The sequence below is a fragment of the Arvicanthis niloticus genome, chromosome 25, assembly GCF_011762505.2.
Source record: "Arvicanthis niloticus isolate mArvNil1 chromosome 25, mArvNil1.pat.X, whole genome shotgun sequence".
NCBI classification, from domain to species: Eukaryota; Metazoa; Chordata; class Mammalia; order Rodentia; family Muridae; genus Arvicanthis; species Arvicanthis niloticus.
The window spans coordinates 26,280,201-26,298,051 of record NC_133433.1 but is presented as its reverse complement, the minus strand read 5'-3'; positions in this window follow the sequence as shown (position 1 = coordinate 26,298,051).

The following is a 17,851-nucleotide window of genomic DNA, read 5'->3' as shown; positions in this document are numbered from 1 at the left end:
ATCACTGTTTTTATTTTCAATGTCTTCTTTTGTTATTTTCCAAGATTTTGGGGAAGATTTTGCTTAGTGAAGAGATTTATAAATACTCTCTGTGTAAGTATTTTCATAATTGTAGAATATTGAATATAACACATATGTACAAAAGCAATATATACAAGTCTTCTAATTATAAGAAAATGTTTTAATTCAAGAAGAAATTTTTACAAATTATTCAAGCAAATTAAAGCTTAATGTCACTTATAAATAAATAAATCATTTTTTAGGATAGGAGGCCTGAACATAAGCCTACTGTTACAATATTTTGTTAATTTCAGAAACATTTTGTTGTTCATTGAATTTACAGAGAAGCATCAATCAGTTTACAGCTACACTGATACACATGCTGGTGTCTGTCTCCCCAGCAGGATGACTATAGTTAATAATATCCTATAGAATATTTCAAATTAGTTAAAACAGAGGTGTTTGGGTATTCTCATTAAGACAAAAGTAAGTGTTGGGGTGATGGATAAGATAATTACCCTAATTCATCCGTGTATATTTATATGTGCTCGAGCATTATACTGTACTCCAGAAATATGTACAGTTATTATGTGCCACTTAAGACATAAACAATGCTGAGCTCATTGAAGAATATCTTCCATGTAGTGAAGTTTCCTGGCTCAGTGCACTTATGTGAATGGAATAAAGCTGCAGGATGTTTCGGTCTCTTTCTAAGTTGCCCTATCCTTTATACTTAGCCCTCTCTGACACCCTCTTCCCATGGAAGTCACTGCTCTGATGTCCCATAGTTGTGCTTTTCCATTGATGTCATATATATGATGTAGCCTTTTATATTTGGTTTCTCTAAGTACAAGGTCTTGTAGGTTCATCCAGGCTAGACACACACTTCTGAATGGTTCTTCATGCTGCTGAGCATGGTTGGTTGCACTGTGCATCAAACAGTAGTTTACTAGTGATGAGCATGCTAGGTTCTCTTCCCCCTTCTCTTTCCCCCAACAGTTTTGAACATATTATCTGGGAATATTTGTCTACAGCAGCTTGATTTATTTTGGTTAAGTATTCTGGACTGGAGTTGCTTCTCAGATACTTATGGGTGTCTTAAATAACAGATAGATGGGTTTTCAAAGTATTTGTATGGTTCTCTACTTCTACCACAGTGCACAGAAGGTCTAACTGTTTGTCTAGTTTGTTAGCCTTTTGTATTGGCAATTTTAAAAATTGTAAAGTTCTGTTTGAGTGTTTTGACCACTTTTAAAATGAACATTTTAATCTGAATTAGGGGAGTTTTAAAATAATATGCATATGCATTCTTTACTAGAACAGTCCCTGAAAGATTTTTCTTCTGCTCTATAACCTCTTTTAAAAATTTTTACTGTCTTTCAAGAGAGTGTTTTTTACTTTAATGAGTCTAATTTGTCATTTTTATGTTTAGTGACTTTTATTTTCAAAGAATTCTTTGCCTCCTCTAACTTACTATAAATATGTTTGGACTATGTTTAAAAGTAATATTATCAGCATATTTTCTTTTCTCTAACTTCCAGAAAGGCATGTTTTAGGTGGAAAAAAACTCTCTAAATCTCAGGCAACAGGTTTGGTCACTGATTTTAAAAAGCAAAATATAAACAGGAATGTCTCTGTTCCCAGTTGTTCTGATATTCCCTAGTGTGTTTTCTGGATTAATGGTTCTACTATTTTATATTCAGTGAGTCTTTGGATAGGCATATTCTCCACATGCCATGACTTTTTATTTTCTCTCCATTCATCTCTCTGCAGTCGCTAACTGAGAAGTACCTTCTGCTTCCTATTTTCTACTAGCCCGTAAGTCCCTTGTATTGCACCTGCTGAGGTTTGATAGTGGAACATATACACTTGTTTTCAATTTGGAGAATTTCTATTTAGTTCAAGTTCCCCCAAATTCTAATTCCAACTTGTTCTGCTTGGTTTCTGAAGGATTTGGTCATTAAAAAAATATTTAACTGTTTTGAATATTTTTGAAAGCCTATTCAAAGAATTGAAGACCTTTGGGTCTATGTGTTTTGTGAAATTTCTCTCTATGATATCTATTTCTTATTGCACTCTACATCTCTTTTAAAATTGTGAATTAGTATTTTACAGAGAAAGATATGTATGCGTGCATGTATATGTGTGTGTGTGTATGTATGTATGTATGTATGTATGTTTTCAGTGGGGTGCTCTGGCCTGTGAAATGACATTATGGAGACATTTTGTAACTCACTGCTGTTGGAGTCTGTGTTGAGAGTCAACATTCCTGGAAGGTTTATGTTTATTTTTTGGCTTTGAGCTTCTATATTAGGAGGATAGCATAAACCACAAATGTACTGAGCACAGGTCTACAAATGATGTTATCTCACCTTCAAGACTTATGCATAAAATGACAGTCCTGAAGATTTCAAAGATTGATGTGCAGAATTGTGTGTGTGTAAGTGTGTGTGTGTGTGTTTATGTACCTGTATAAGTGTAGATGTAGAGTTCTTTCTGACAATACCAACTGACAGCAATACTTTTTTTGTGGGTGTCAGGATACCCCTATCTCAAATTAATTCCACTCTAAGCCCACTGTCCAAATAGCACCAGCTTCCTCTTATTGTTCAAGCTTTGCTTAAAAAATCATCTGTGTCCAGTCTCCCAAACACGTAATCCTTGGGTTATGGGTAAGCACCACCATCTCTGGCTGTTTGGGGTTCTGGGAATCTGAACTCAGGACCTTATGTTTGTATAGTAGGCACTTTACCAACTGAACTATCTCCCAGACCTGTGGAAATAAGCTTAAATAGAACATTCACTGGGTATTTCATTTATTTTTAGCAGGAATATGATCCACCATATTGTCAGAAATCTAGTCTCCACGATGACTCTCGCTTTGACTAAAAGTGAGCATAGAATTCACTCTAGTGATTTAAAATAATCACTGGATTGTTTTTCTAAAGGGGGAAGGACGAACCCTCCTGCATGAAGTATATAACTTTCAGTGATGGTAAGAGAAGACCTTTAAAAGCTCCCCCAAAGAGATACCATGTCTTCTTTGTTTGATAACAGCATTACTAAATGAGCCCAGGTGCTCACCTCTGGTTGTGTTGTACTGTGTCTGCCATAAAGTAATTAATGAGGTACTATTTGAATAATTTCACATTTGCTCCATTGTATATTTGAAGGTTTGTAGAGAATAGAAAATTCATTCTTTTGTGAGTAAGTACCTCTTAGCATTTGCATCCACCTGAAGTGTGGTGTGGCGTGGGGATGTATCTCACAAGGGTCTTCTCCCAGATTACAAGGCATAAACATCTACAAGGAAGAGGTATATACTGATAGAAAATACCATATATCCTCTACCTTGTGTCCCAGCATCATAAGTATACAGAGAAGGGTACAGGCATGGAGAAAATTGGAAATTGGAGAAGGATTTCTGGGACTCTGAGTCAAACTTTGTGGATGCTGGTAGATTTGAAATGGTGAAACAGGAGCTTCTGACAGACAGGCAATATAAAAACCAGTTTGTGAAATATGAGGGCAGGAAAGAAACCCAAATGCTTTCCACTTCAGCCAGATAAGGTGAACAGCACACAGGAAAATCCCTTCAACATGGAGAGTAACTATACAGTTCTCACGCAGGGACCTCCACAAGGAACACTTTCACAGATCCTCAAGTTGGTGGTTACATTTTGTTCAGTAAAACAAAACCTAAAAGGCAGACATGCTGTTTAGTGATAGGGACTCTCACTATCTCTAGCCATAACTTTTCATTTTTTGTCCATACTTTTAGACAGAGTGATGTGAGTGTTCTCCTTTTAAAGGAAAAGGTTTTTTTTTTTTTTTTTTTTTTTTTTTTTTTTTTTTTTTTTCATAAAGATTAATGTTTTTTGGGAAGCACAATGTGAAGTGCTTCTAGACAGCTGAGAGGGAAGGAGGGCTACACTGACAGAACTTGGAAGTCTCTCCTGGTGCTTTCCTCACTCAGAGTGTCTCTTCTCAGAATGATTTCTCAGACTGGTACCAGTACTTGAGAGTTTAATTTTTCCACTAATAAACTTAACTCTATTTCACTTTGAAATTGTGTGTGTGTGTGTGTGTGTGTGGTGCGCACGCGCGTGAGTGCTTTTATAGAGAGAGTGTAGAGTCCCACATCAGTTGTCTTTCTCTCTTTCTCCACTTTTATTTTGATGCAGTGACTCTCACTGAACTCAGAACTCACAAACTGGCTAGAGTGGCTGGTCAGCAAGCTCTGGAGATCTGTCTGTTACCTCCCCAGAGTGCTGTGGGGTTAAGTTCCTATACCTGTTTCTTGCGTGGTTCCTGAGTGCCCAAGTTCAAGTACTTACGCTTGTATGGCAGGCTTTTGTCAGTGGAGTGATGGTGTCCCTACCCTCAGTTATTTACATCTTGAAGCATTCCTGTTCTTGGTGACAGAAGGTTTGCATTTCCTATATCCCATAGCATGAGCTGTAGAATGGGATATCTGTGTTTTCCTGAAGGGTTGTTCTTGTAGGACTTTGGAGTGTCCATCTGATATCCACCATTAATATCTCTGTTTCACACCAAAGCTGTTGTGAGTTCCAGAATCTCTCCTGGATTCTTCCGGGGACTTATCCTTCAAGGGCAAGAACAGGCTGAGAAAGCTGTTAGACACCTGTTTGTAATCACCGGCATTTGCATTGCTACAAACAAAAGATACATTCTTCCTACATATGCACAGTGGAGATGGTTAGGAAAATCTGTTCTGAGTTAAGCTTACTCCCTTTGATACATGTTTCCAGTTGCTAACCAAATGCAACTTTAATTTTTGTTTATAGGAAGCTGAAGCAAGTAAAAGAAGACTGCTATTTGGAGCATGTGCCAGACTTGGCTAGCCCAGAGGCTGATGTCACTATTCAAAGTTTCAGGATGATGCCACCATCCTGGACATCAGAAAATCCAGTAAGATGTAGCTACTATGTTTTATTCTGTGTGCTTGCAGGGTAGAGGCAGAACAGAACGTGCTTCTCATGGAAATTGAAGGAAACACCTCCAGTGTGAAGAACTGGTGAGCTCGGGGCTGTCATATAACAATCACATGGCAAGCTTCAAGCCTTTCCTTCTATAACCAAACTTCCATAATTTGACCCAGGTTTCCCCATCTTTTCTTGTAGCCTCCTTGTTCACAGGCACCCAGAGTTGTGTTATTACCTCTCATGTTTTCCTCTCCACACCCACACCTCCCATGGCTCCCCATGTATCTTGTTCTCCTGCCAGTCAGGAGAATCATGGCTCCACATCCTGAGGCTATCTAACCTTGCTTTTGTGGTTAGGTGGAAACACCTGACATTAAGACTTGCCTCAGTTTCCCAGCTTTCTTCCTCACTCTCCTTTATTCTTCCCTAAAGCCCATTCTAGTGGTATGAATGATGGCTTGCGATTTCCTGTCCTCCATAAAGAACCGAGAGATTAGTGTTGGGATTAATCTGGTTATCATTTTGTGTCTTTTCCTACTTGTCGTATAAGTTTCTTCAATATGAAGATAGCTTGTTTTTTTTCCCTCTAGCGTTGCCAGCTAGAAACAAGAAAGGAAAAGTGTAAAGACATGGCCTGCAAACGTCTGAAAGTTACTGAGATTGAGAACACCAAGGCCTCCCACGCAGGAGCTGGATTTGACTCCTGATTGGGGTCTCATACTAGTTTGTCAGAAGTCCACGTTTCACTGAGGATGGATAATGATACTGCCTGCTGTCTTAAAGACAGGAAGTGTTTGCAGCCTTCTTTAGCAGGCAGACAAGAACCAGAGTACTCTTTACCTGAAGACTCCCTGAATTATATTTTACCTTCATTGATTATTAGCTAATGTTATTGATATATTAGAAGCTGAAAAATTGTTTCAGTGCCTTAGCTAAAATTTATAGTCAACCCAATGCCTTCTATGCCAGTCTGTTATGTGATCATTATGTAGCACTGGAAAGCTGTTCTCCTCGGCAAGTGACTCATCATAATACATTTGGATATCAGTATAGAAAATGGATTGCTGTTAATTGGAAAGAAATGGCCATATCTCCTTCCTCATCTTAATACCCCAATTCTCAACTTCAAAACAAAAGTGAAAAGCGATGTGTACCCCTTTTGTATCCAGCTATTCTATCCAAGTTTTTAGGTCGCGATATGAAAACATAAAGTGTCGATTTTCAGTTTCATTTTGTCATTTACTCTCAACTGTGTATTATCTGCCAGGCACTGTGCTCCTCTGCAAAACTCAGATCACAGTCAGACTCTCATGATCTAGATAGCAAGTTTGCTATGGCTCCTTGATAGCATGGACTAGATTTGAAAGTAGCTGGTAAATGCTCTGTGCTTTGAGGCTACCAAGATTCTCAGTGTCTCAGTCACTGCAGGCTTTGCAACTTCTCTGCATCTTGCATCAATATCAGTAGGTCTACAGAGATCAAACTGAGGTCAGTTTGGTGGCCTAGGGCTACCATAACTGTGAAATACGTCTAGACAGATAAAAGGGAAAAGGGACATAATGACAGAACTTGGAAGTCTCTGTTGGCACCTCCCTCTCACAGAATGTCTCTTTTCAGAATGATTTCTTGGGGACCAGCACTTGAGAATTAATTTTTCTTTTAATAAACTTAGCACTATTTCTACTTGAAATTTTATTTGTGTGTGTGTGTGTTTTGTGTGTATGTATGTATATGTGTGTATGCATGTGTGTTTGTGTGTGTGTGTTGTGTGTATGTGTCTTTGTGTGTGGTATGTGTACATGTTCACATGTGTATTTGTATATTTAGAAGCTAGAGGCCCATATTGGTATCGTTCTCTCATTCTCCTTCTTTATTTTATTTGTGACTCTCACTGAACTCAGAACTCACTTATTGGTTAGATTGGTTGGCTAGAAGGTTCTGGAGATCTGTCTGCCTCCCTAGACTGCTATGGGGTTAAGATCCCATGCCTGGTTGTACGGTTCCTGAGTGGTTAAATTCAAGACCTTATGCTTGCATGGCAATCATTTTTGTCAGTGGAGCAATGACATCCCTACATGGGGGCTGAAGTAGGGTGCCTGGTGGCCAGAAAATCAGCAATCACAGTTCATACAATGTTGAATGGAAATCAAATTCCAGGTTCACTAGTGTCCAGGCCAGCTGGACAATCAAGTGGGACCCTTAGACCCTGTGGAGAGGACTGAGATGTGGGAGAAAATAAGGAGGCACAGCAAGTCAAGAAGTCTGATCAAGCTGGCAAAATTTTTATTGTTCACACAGGTTATATACTCTGAAAACAGGATATGGGGAGGGGTAGGAAAGGAAAGAGGGCTTTGCAGGTGGAGGAAGGTAGCTGCAGCTATGGGGTCTAACTAAGTTATTCTCACAAAGCCTTTCAGTTACCAGGGGTTATAAAAACATCTATCTAGCAGGATGTTGGCTAATTCTAGAGATCAGGAGGAAGGGTTACTAAGGTGGGTTGCTATGAGGCCTTGTTTGAAGTTTTGAGAACTGACAAGTGAATCATGGAAGGTAAGCAGAAAAAAGAATAGTAGATAGGAGAGCCAAGGGTGAGTGTTTGCCAAGAGTAAGGCCTTGTCATGGCTTCCCACAACTGGGACTATGCATCCCCCAAACTAAGCTTTGCTTCCTGTCTGTTTCTTTCTTTTTTCTCCTTGAGTGTCTTTCTTGGGTTTGGTTTTTGCCTCACAAATCATTAAGCAACCTCTGGGCTCTATAATTCAAGCCCTTCTGTTTACTTGTTAGTATTGTGTGGCTTCTGCCTGTGTGCAGACAATGTCTTAGATTCTTCAAGTACTTCTTCCAATATTTGTAAGCAACACGTTAAAAAAACCAAGTTTGTGATTTTGATATCGGTGTTACCTGGGCAGTGCTAGGACAGTCATGTTATAGAGCGGCATTTCGATTGCCACAATTAGCATTTAAAATGACTTTGCTATTGCTGAATGGTTTACCAGGATTACAGTATGCTAGACATCATATAGTCATCTTCATAAAAAAATTCTCCCACAAATACCTGGAATGCCCATAGCAGGAGCTAGAATTCAACACAGTAGGATGACTCTGAAGAGTTGCATCAGGTGTTGTCTTCTATAATGTAGACACGCTGTGAGGCTGGCACCAAGGGGAGCAAGGTTTAGTTAAACCCTTTTATTATTCACACAAGGATGAAACAAACAAACAAACAAACAAATAATCTGCTCCAGATCATGCAGATGGTTTAGGGGAAAGAGCCACATGGGACCCAGGTTTCAGCTCTCAGCCCCAGTTCCATCCTCTGTGTGTCTGCTGAGCCCCAGATGCCAACTATTTTTGGAGTAGTGCAAGGGCTGCCATAGCAATCACTGTAGAGTAAAACATCTGCTGTACACAGGTGCCACATAATGCATGCCTATCCGTTAGTTTGTTTTTACTGTGGTAATGCTCCGTTATGTACAAAATAGAATATATAAATGAACCTTCATATGTACAACATCTCCAATATTTTACTGTTTAACATGCCTCTTCAAAACTACTAAGCATTTAAAAATCCAACAGATTGATTTCTCCTGCTAATATTTCTGTTAAAATATAATTGTAATACTTAATATCGCCCGTTTCCTAATGTCATCTCATTCTTGGTCTACATTTTCTCAAACAAGCTACATTTCACAGGGGGACCATCACATATCAGAATAACAATAAAATGTGATTCTAATAAAGAATTCTAATAAAGAATATGTTGTTGGGGGTATGTGTGCATTCAGATCATGTTACAGCAGGTGACACCTGGTGGTCCTATTTCTAGACTGCAGAGCATCTGGGAGCATGGCTTGTAAAGATATTTTTCTTTAGCATTTTAAAGTTCTTTTTGTTCTAATATTAATGAGTTAAAGAACTGAAGTAATTTTCTGTAGAATTTCCTGTATTGCATATAGGATGACCACAAGGTGGCCTTCAATATATTTTCTTGTTCCATATTATCTTCTTTAAGTAGGAAACTTTACCCAGAGGCTTGATCATTATGAATTCAAGGTTTGGCAAGAATATGTTGCCAGGGGCATGTGTATGTTCGGATCACGTCACGGCAGGTGACACCTGGCAGTTCTATTTCTAGAGTTGTTAAAATTGATTGCGGTGGAGTTTAGGTATTTTGAATCTGATCCATCTATTGTGAAGTTCTCTCACTTTTCTACCAATTATTATTTTTTTTAGCTACTATTGCCTCAAACAGCCGCTTCTCAGGGGTTGTAAAATTCTGATTTCTAATCATGTCATCACTTTCTGCAATTATGAACAGGAACTCTCATAGAAAGAGCTTAGTCTCGTGCATTTAAACATAGAGCATACAAGGAGACCCAACCAGTCCCTTTATTGCAATTTCCAGAAAAGTAAATGCAAACAGAAGCTGTGCTATTGATCAAGTCACGAATCAGAACTTAAAGGACTCATTTGTCACAAATCTGCTTCTTCAGTCTGAGGTGTTACCCTTGGGGCCTTTCACGTTATTTTTGTTCTTTCAGTTGCTTGGCAGGATCACCTATCACTATTTTTTTTGGTTTTCTAGTACAACACAGGCCTCACACTCATGAAGACATCATGTCCTAAGCACAGGATGGCGTATTTGTTTAAGGAGTCTTGATCTTGTTTCGAAACATTTCCCTACTTTGTCTACGGCTTTCTATTTCCTACAGGGTTTAGTAAGCATAAGTTATGGAACTAATTTACATATAAGGAATGTTTTTGCTTAATGTATATAGCTTGACAATTTTCTCTCTTTTTCTTTTACATCGAGGATCTTGGTATCTGACACCCATAGAGGCCGTCTACAGTGCTTTAGAGTACCTGTGCATGGAGATGTAACTCTACGAGCCTCCCTGGGAACTGATCCATCCAGCTCTTCTGGATGCACTGTACACACAGTAGGCACTCAGATTTTTGCTAAATTAGATTGAAGTCCAAGTATTTTTGTGTACTTATATTTTCTTGATGCACAGGGAAGTAGCAGGCCAGATATGAGAGAATCTTAGCCATTTTGTACTCTTGGAGAATCAGGTACCCTTGAGAGGACTGAGGCCGGTGAGTTGAAACAATGGGCAAGAACTGAAGAAAAGGGAAACATAAGACACATAACTAAACACAGAGCCACCTATATTCCAAGTAACTGTCTTGAGCCATAGAAATGGAAATGTTAAGAGTACTGAATTAACACATCCCGTGGCTTCATTAGGAGCTGATACTGGTGTGTCTGACAGGAAGAGGAGAGGGAAGTAGAGAGAACATGGCTTGCCAGTCATAAGCATGCTGAATAGCCATTCTCTCCTCAGAGGACAGGGATGGAGGGGAAGATGTAAAGGGAGCAGTGACTTTGCCAGGTGTTTCTCTCTTAGCAACCCTGCCCTTCTCCTCTCCACATCTAAAGAGCTGGATACTCCAGTTTGAGCAGGGAAGGTAGACAGAGGTTATTTTGGTCTGTTGCAGAGTTCTGTCATCTGGGCAGCTGGCCCAGATTCACAAAGGATTTAGTGATACATATTCTGCAGACCCTCACATCCCCCAAAGTCCTAGTTTATTTATTTGTAGGAACCGATTCTCTGTTGTTGACTGAAAAGCACAATATGGAAGAAAAAAATCATAGAAGACTGTGCATTTCTTTGCTTTTATTTGTTAAAAAGCAAAGTGATACTTTGCAAAATAATATTGGTTTTACATAAGTGTGTTTCTTTAGACTCTCAATGAACTCCCAAACTTACTGTAATGACTAATACCCGTTGAATATTTATGTGGAAGCATTAAGTGTGCGGCTAGAAGCAGTTAGAATTTTAATCTGCAAATTAATGCCCATGCCATGGAATATATTTTTTTTGTGCCTGACAGTTATTTTACTACCGTTGTTTAAAAGATAATTCAATAAAAATGAACCTTAATGTACATTCTCTCTCCAAGACATATATGGGCATTGATTACAATTTCAGTTTTCTGGGCCCTCTGGAGGGCTCCAAAACACATGTTGGGAAGGTCTGGTATACGTGAAACTTCCACCTGGATTCACCGTTTTGTTTGCTATACAGCCTGGTCATCCTTCCTTCAGAGAACTTATCCGTGGGCAGCGCCGGTTATCTCTCGTCCTGGCCACCTCTTAATTAATTAAATAAAACATTAGCATTTGTAGTGAAAGGCACCCATATAAGGAAGATCACTAACACGTTCTTCCGAACAGTGGTTATGATGTCTGAAGGAGACCCGTGTCCCGTGCTCAAGGGCACACTGAAGAGGTGAGCATCTGGAGTTGCTCCTCATCTCGAGCCCCCATGATTCATGGATGTGGTGGACCTTTCACCCAGTGCCCCCCTCACCTCTATTTTGGTACTGCAGCCACCTGAGGACCCATGCTCACTGGGCGGTAAACTGTAGATTCTTACATTCTCTTTTGGTGCGACTCAAATAATACTGAGCATTGCAGCCTCCCCACTCAATTAAACCTGGGGTCGTAAATACACAAAAACAGGGAATAAAAGACATAAGGTATTTTGAACAAACGTTAAAGTGACCAAGAGAAAAGTGTCTTTTTTTTTTTTTTGGAAGTCAGCCTAGCACCTCCCAGGCAAAGTGACAGTGGAGAATTCAGAAAAAAGTCTGTCTGACGGTGGGTCACAAAAACGCCTGCCTCCTGTGTGTCTTGTTCAGATGGTAAGTAGAAAACAGGCCCATGTCTTTCATCAGAGGCGGTGATGGGAAACTGAGAAGTTATGAGGTGGATGGAGCCACACACAGCTCTGTGAGCAAGCTGTTTGGCAGCATCCCCTAGAGTGTGACAATATTTTTAATGTAAGCACATCTTGCCTCTTGTTGCACAAAAGCCCTGGAAATGAATTTTTGATGGCTGAGAATGAGCCCCAAGAGGAAATCAGAGATTATTATTACTTTTTAAAAAAAATACAATCTTAAAAAAATAAAATGTATTTTGAAAAGATTTGTTTGGGTTCAGTTCACCACAGGATTGTCTGAGATTTTTATTCCTGGTGGAAAAGCGGCAGGATTTCGTTCCCGTCCCTCCGTCTGAGTCTGCAATCTCCCTACAGTTTCTAGACACAGATTTCTTTCTTGCAGCCATTGTGAGTCCATGGCACAAGATGATGTTTGGAAGAAAATACCCTCCCTGCTACACACACCCAGAATAGGCTGAGATGGTAGCCCAGGTGAGAGAGATGGAGAGGGCAAATGTGGGGAACGAGTAGGTGAGAAAATAAGGCTTCTATTCTCGGCTGCAGAGTGTTGCAGCCCAATAAAGCAGCTCTTTCATTCCATAGTGTGGTAACACCCAAGGGCAGTAACACACGAGAAAGACTTCAAGCTGGGAAACACAAGACATACTGACGGTATCAGCACACAGAGGGAGCTGTCTGGAGGGTTCGTCTGTGTCCCAAGCTCTCCTTGGGTCACGTGGAAGTGCCATTTCTTCCTGTATTGTTAGACCATGTGTTGCACTTTGCATAGCGTTTAGGGGCGGCTCACGGAGACTCTAGGAGTCTCACTGCCATCTGCAGCTGGTGGTTGCTCTCGCCTGTCAGTTCCATCTCACAGTGTGGTCTAACGGGTTCCACATTGTCTGCAGCGCTGCTCCCAGAGCGGTTTTAGTTACTGAGAATAATATTTCCGAAAGGCCCAACACCTGATCTTCTATTAACAGACCCGGGTACTTTCCTTTTAAGTGTTCAAAAAGGGCAATTATCCCACAAAGCTCTGATTCAAGCGTACCCGGTTGGATTATAAAGGGCACATTTCATGAAGCTGCCCCCTTGCACTTACACCTGTCCACCTATAGTTCCCTTTTTTCTCTCTCCTGTTTCAGACACTTACATGTCTACTGTATCTCTGGTTCTCACTGACCGAGGGGCAGATTTCTTTGCCTAGCATTCAACTTCCTAAGATGTATAAGCCTTTAAATGTCTTGACTGTTTCATTCAACCTGGATAATGACAGACATCACCTTGTTCGATGGCATGGGATTTTGTGTGTCGCTGGGATGTAAGGAATATCTAATGTCAGAATCGATTCTGTTAAAAATACAGCCATGTTTTGGGCAGGGTTCTCACTGCTGGCTGGAGACCTACTGAGGTTGTTGACAGGGCTGAAAGCCAACAGGAGGAGCCTGGAAATTCAGGGGAAAAAACAGAAGCAGCAAGGACTGTTCAGTTATGGGCCAAGGCAAGAAAGCAGCCAGTGGTGAATTTGATAGTGTGACTTTTTTCCTCTAAGCTTTAACCCATTTTCAGGAATATCTGCTGACCAGACTGCAACCTGGTGGGACTTACGGATACCTAGCCTCATGATGGGCTAGGGTCTGAGCGTTCATGCAGCACGCTGAGCTAGGTAGCTCTCTCCACATGGACTTTAATGCTTGTGCAAATGTGTGGTTTGGGAAACGTCTGGAAGTCAGACCTGGCACACAGTAGAAAACCAGTATTTGTTGGTTAAAGAAAGGCAAAATTCATCCTGATTGACTTTATTACTTGTTAAATTGAATGTTAAGCAAAGGCTGGGATTTAGTGGAGAATTCTGCATTATAGACAGTGAATCAAGTTTTCATTTTCCCAAGTTTGCATTCTTCCTTACATTTTGGCTGAGAACAGACAATTTTATGTGATTTATAAAGCTGTTGAAAATATTTCCGTAGCTCTTCATTCTTGTTTATCTTACTCGTTTGGCACATCCTGTGGTTGCTGGTGAGACAAGAAAGAGAAAAGGGGACCAGTTGCTAGTCTGGCAAGTGCTTGCATTTTGACCAATGAAATGGAAGAATGTATGTTAGTATATTTCCATTAAGCAAGGATGAGGGCATACTTACTGGTTGGTTTAAAGGATATTTTGTTTTTTCTCCTTTTCTAGTGTGTGTGTGGGGGGGGGGGCAGGGTCTCAGAGGGTATGTTAGGTTCTCCTGGAACTTGGTATTTATGAATTTGTATCTTTGATCTTTCTGACATGGCACTTGATGTTCTTAATCAAGTATCCAGAGCATGCTAGCTTTTAATTTATTTTTCTAATTTTTTAATATGACCTTTGGTTCACCTTTCTATCTTTTTCCTTTCTGTTTATAGGAGCTCTTTGAACATTAGGCCTGAGCATTTTGCCCATTGAAGATAAATAACAACATACAGTCTTGATTTGATAGTTGTCTTCCATTTTGATGAATTTATCAATATTTAGCTTTGTTGTTTGATTTATGGTTGCCAATTAAGAATTCTTACTGGTAATGGAGGTAATGGAGAAATTAGCCTCATTTTCTTCTTCCTTATGTGTTTTTTTAAACACTTAATTTCTAATCTACTTTGAGTTTTCCAAGAGTCTATTGTAAAAATAGATCCCATAACAAAGAAAGAAAGAAACAAATAAATAGGTTTCCACATAAGCTATTGCAGTATCATATAAAGAGAACCTGTGCTCTCTCCACTGACCCAAGACTCTGTGTCACCCATACCTTGCCTCCACATACAATACAGCAGTTTCTAGAGATTTTATTGTATTCTGTTTGTTTTTCTGAGTATTTATATACAAATAAACCACTCCAGTTACACAAACATTTTCATTTACATAAACAAAAGAATTCATAGTATTATTTTATATATGTTAAATTATCTTTAATTTATGTGACCCACTGTGCTTCTTCCTAGGATTTGTATAGAATTCTTGCTTGTTTGTTTTCATTGTAGTCCCCTTATTTAGCTCTGCATACAATGATCTATTGACTCTTTACAGACAGCAGCCAAGCATAAAATCAATTTAGGGAGAACAGATACCTTGGAGCTTTGGGTTTGCCTGCCAATGTTTGCTACATGTCATTCCACTCATTTTAGTAAGCTGTATAAAGTTTTAGGAGTGCTTCATATTTTTCGTCATACACATGTATTCCACCTTAATCTTCGGGTTATGTTCATTGCTTTTCTTCATAGGAATAAAGAGAATTTTCCTTTTACAATAACTTAAAATGTAGAGACAGAAGTTTTAGATATAAGAGCTACTCCCAGAAGCACATGTTTAAGTCTACCTAAGTTCTACATTGTTTTCTTGTGGGTTTTTGCCGGTTTCTCTGGTTATAGAACTCTCTACTTTCTGTTTATAGAAGACAGGCTGTTAATGGTCTTCACTGACTTGTTTTTGGGTGGAATGTTATAGCTCCCTAATACTGTATTCTGCAAATCCCACTCTGAGGCTCTGATGCTGCCGTTGCTTCCATTCCTTTTACTGTGTTGTCTCAAACACATGGTGGATGCCATATTCCAAAGTAGCTTTCCATAACTGCTATTTATTCAGAGTAAAGGTGGTTGAATGGTATGTGTCACCTTCTCTTACTGTCTCTTATCTTTTGGAAGGAGAGAATAATCCATGAGAGCTTCCAGGAACTTGAGAAAGACAACTGTAAACTCAAGAAGATAGAAGTCTACAGTTGGAAATTCAGGTCTTAGAATTGCCATAGTCCATATGAAAAGTGTGTTTAATTGTCAGCATTCAAATACACTACTTTCAGAAGTTTCTGAGGTAATTGCTCACTTAATTATCAATTCTCCACAGATTTTACACAAAAGCTACTACCTTAGTTTTCATCTAGTAAGCGAATTAACTTGGAAAGGGAAGGTTTATTTTCAAATTATCAAAGCCAGAACACCATCTTCCTAACATTTTCCTAATATTACACAGGATATTTTAGGTTCAAGACCAAGAGTGAAATGTTTTATCTGATTACTTTCATGAGACACACCAAACTGAGTACTACAGATGTCAGGGAATACACATGAAGCCAACAGTGTTCACATTGTAACTGGCCTGTCTCCTACAGCAATTACCCAACCTATGGTTGTGGCTTGGATGTGGGCATGTGCCTGCAGTGTCTTTGAGGACTCTGTTCTGTACTGTGTAGGTTGTGTGGCTCTTCCTGAGACCATCACTAGTCATCTCTACATAATCTTTGCCACAAGCATTGAACATTATTGAATGTTCAATCAGGTTTACAAAGCTATGTAGCTATGTGGCTTTGTCACATCTGCTGATTGCAGAATATGCCTCAATCTGTTACCTTGAGTAGAAAGTCATTAAAACTGGGGAGCCTTTCTGTGTCTTTGCTGCTCTGCTCCATCTCTGGATTGTCTGCAGTTGTGTCCTGAGAGTTCTGACAATAGTAACAGGTCCCAACAGTGGCCTGGCTCTGGCTTTGCTCTCTGATTCCATCTGAATGACTTAAAGCTTCACAAAACTGATTAAAACAAAAGACAAACAAACAAACAAACAAAAACAGTCTCAAGACTGAGCTGTTGGAATTTTTAGAGAATATGCCTTACGTGTCTCTTTTCATATTAGAACAAGAGTTTTTTTAAAAGATACTGCTCATGCTTTTACAAAAATGTTTTGTGATTTTTTAAAATGTGTTATGCAAAAAGACAATAAGAAAGTTAAAAGAAATTCTTCTTTCATCAGCAAGTATTCAGCAATGTGTCAAATCTTAATTGACTTAATTTGTCTTCTTTCAACTTGACTTTTGGGTTTCCTCATTTTGATTTTTCAAAAGGTGACAGACATTATGTGGTTGTCACTGATTCCTCCCACTCAGCTCTCAGAGATGCATTGTTCTGAGGATGATGTTGCCATCCTCTTCTCTGGGTTCAGCTTAAGGAAGAAAGGTAGATGGTAGGTAGGGCTTTGTAGGTGCCTCAGCCCAAGCTGGCGTTTGGTTTTGGAGAATCTCAACACCTGTTCTAGAAAGATCCAGCTCTTTGTCCTCTTCACCTTCTTCTGTTCTTCCTTCAGGGCCCGACTGTGCTTATAGTAGAGGGCACAGGAAGGGTCTGCTTTGGAAAAGCAGAGGGAAGCCTGTGGATTGATACATACACTGGTAAAAGTCTGTTTTAGTCCATTGAACTAAGTGAGCACTTTGGAAACTGAGCTAAGCCAGGCTGAACCTCAGTGGTGGAGACTTTGCCTATGGATAAGGTCTACAGTTTGTTCATCTGTACTGCATACAAACACAGCAAAATCTGACAGTGAGCGTCCAGCCTTCTGCAGGCCAGCAATGTTAAGGATGTGTCAAACTGTGATGCACACTTGTGACCCACTCTTTACATCTTCCCCCTGAAAGTTCAGGGGTGCAGTACTTTCCACTGATACTCAGGTATCCAAGTGGCAGACATGCAGCTGGCTCATTCATGCAGGCAGGAATGCATCCAGGTGACACGGATCGGCACAAAGTGGTGGAGGTTTTTTTCTGTAAAATACAAAGAAGCCTTATTTTGGTAATTTTACAAAATATGGATCATATATTAAGACACTGGAATGCTCCAAGCTTAAACATCATTGTCTTCTAGTCAAATCTATTGTTCCATACAGACAGCCCTGTTGCCCATACGCATCTTCCCTGTGTGATTGTCCTCACACTGAGTGTCACTGTCTTGCTTCTTCCCATTCCTTTCCCCTCCTGCACTTCCTGTAATCACTCACATTTATTTTGATGTGGCTTTTCCTATGTCTCACTCTTCTTTTCAAGAAAGGGTGATCTTACACATCATTTGTATTGTCTGTTTATTCTGTCCCAACGTAGCCATTAATAATGTCCCGTTCACTATGAAATTTCCTTGTTTAAACAATGTGGTTTTTCACCTAATTATTCTGTTGCAAAAAGACTCTATTTTTTAAAAATCAATTTGCATATAAGAAATCTTCTCACTCCTGGACACAATTATCTTCCTCCTAAATTCATACTGGCCATCCACTGTACTCCAAAGACAATTAATCTGAATTAGAACCAATTAAGACTTCGAAACTGGGTGTTATATTGACAGTGGGTCCTCACAGCAATGAGCAGTGAATAATTTTTTTTTCTGACGCTGTCAACAGGTATA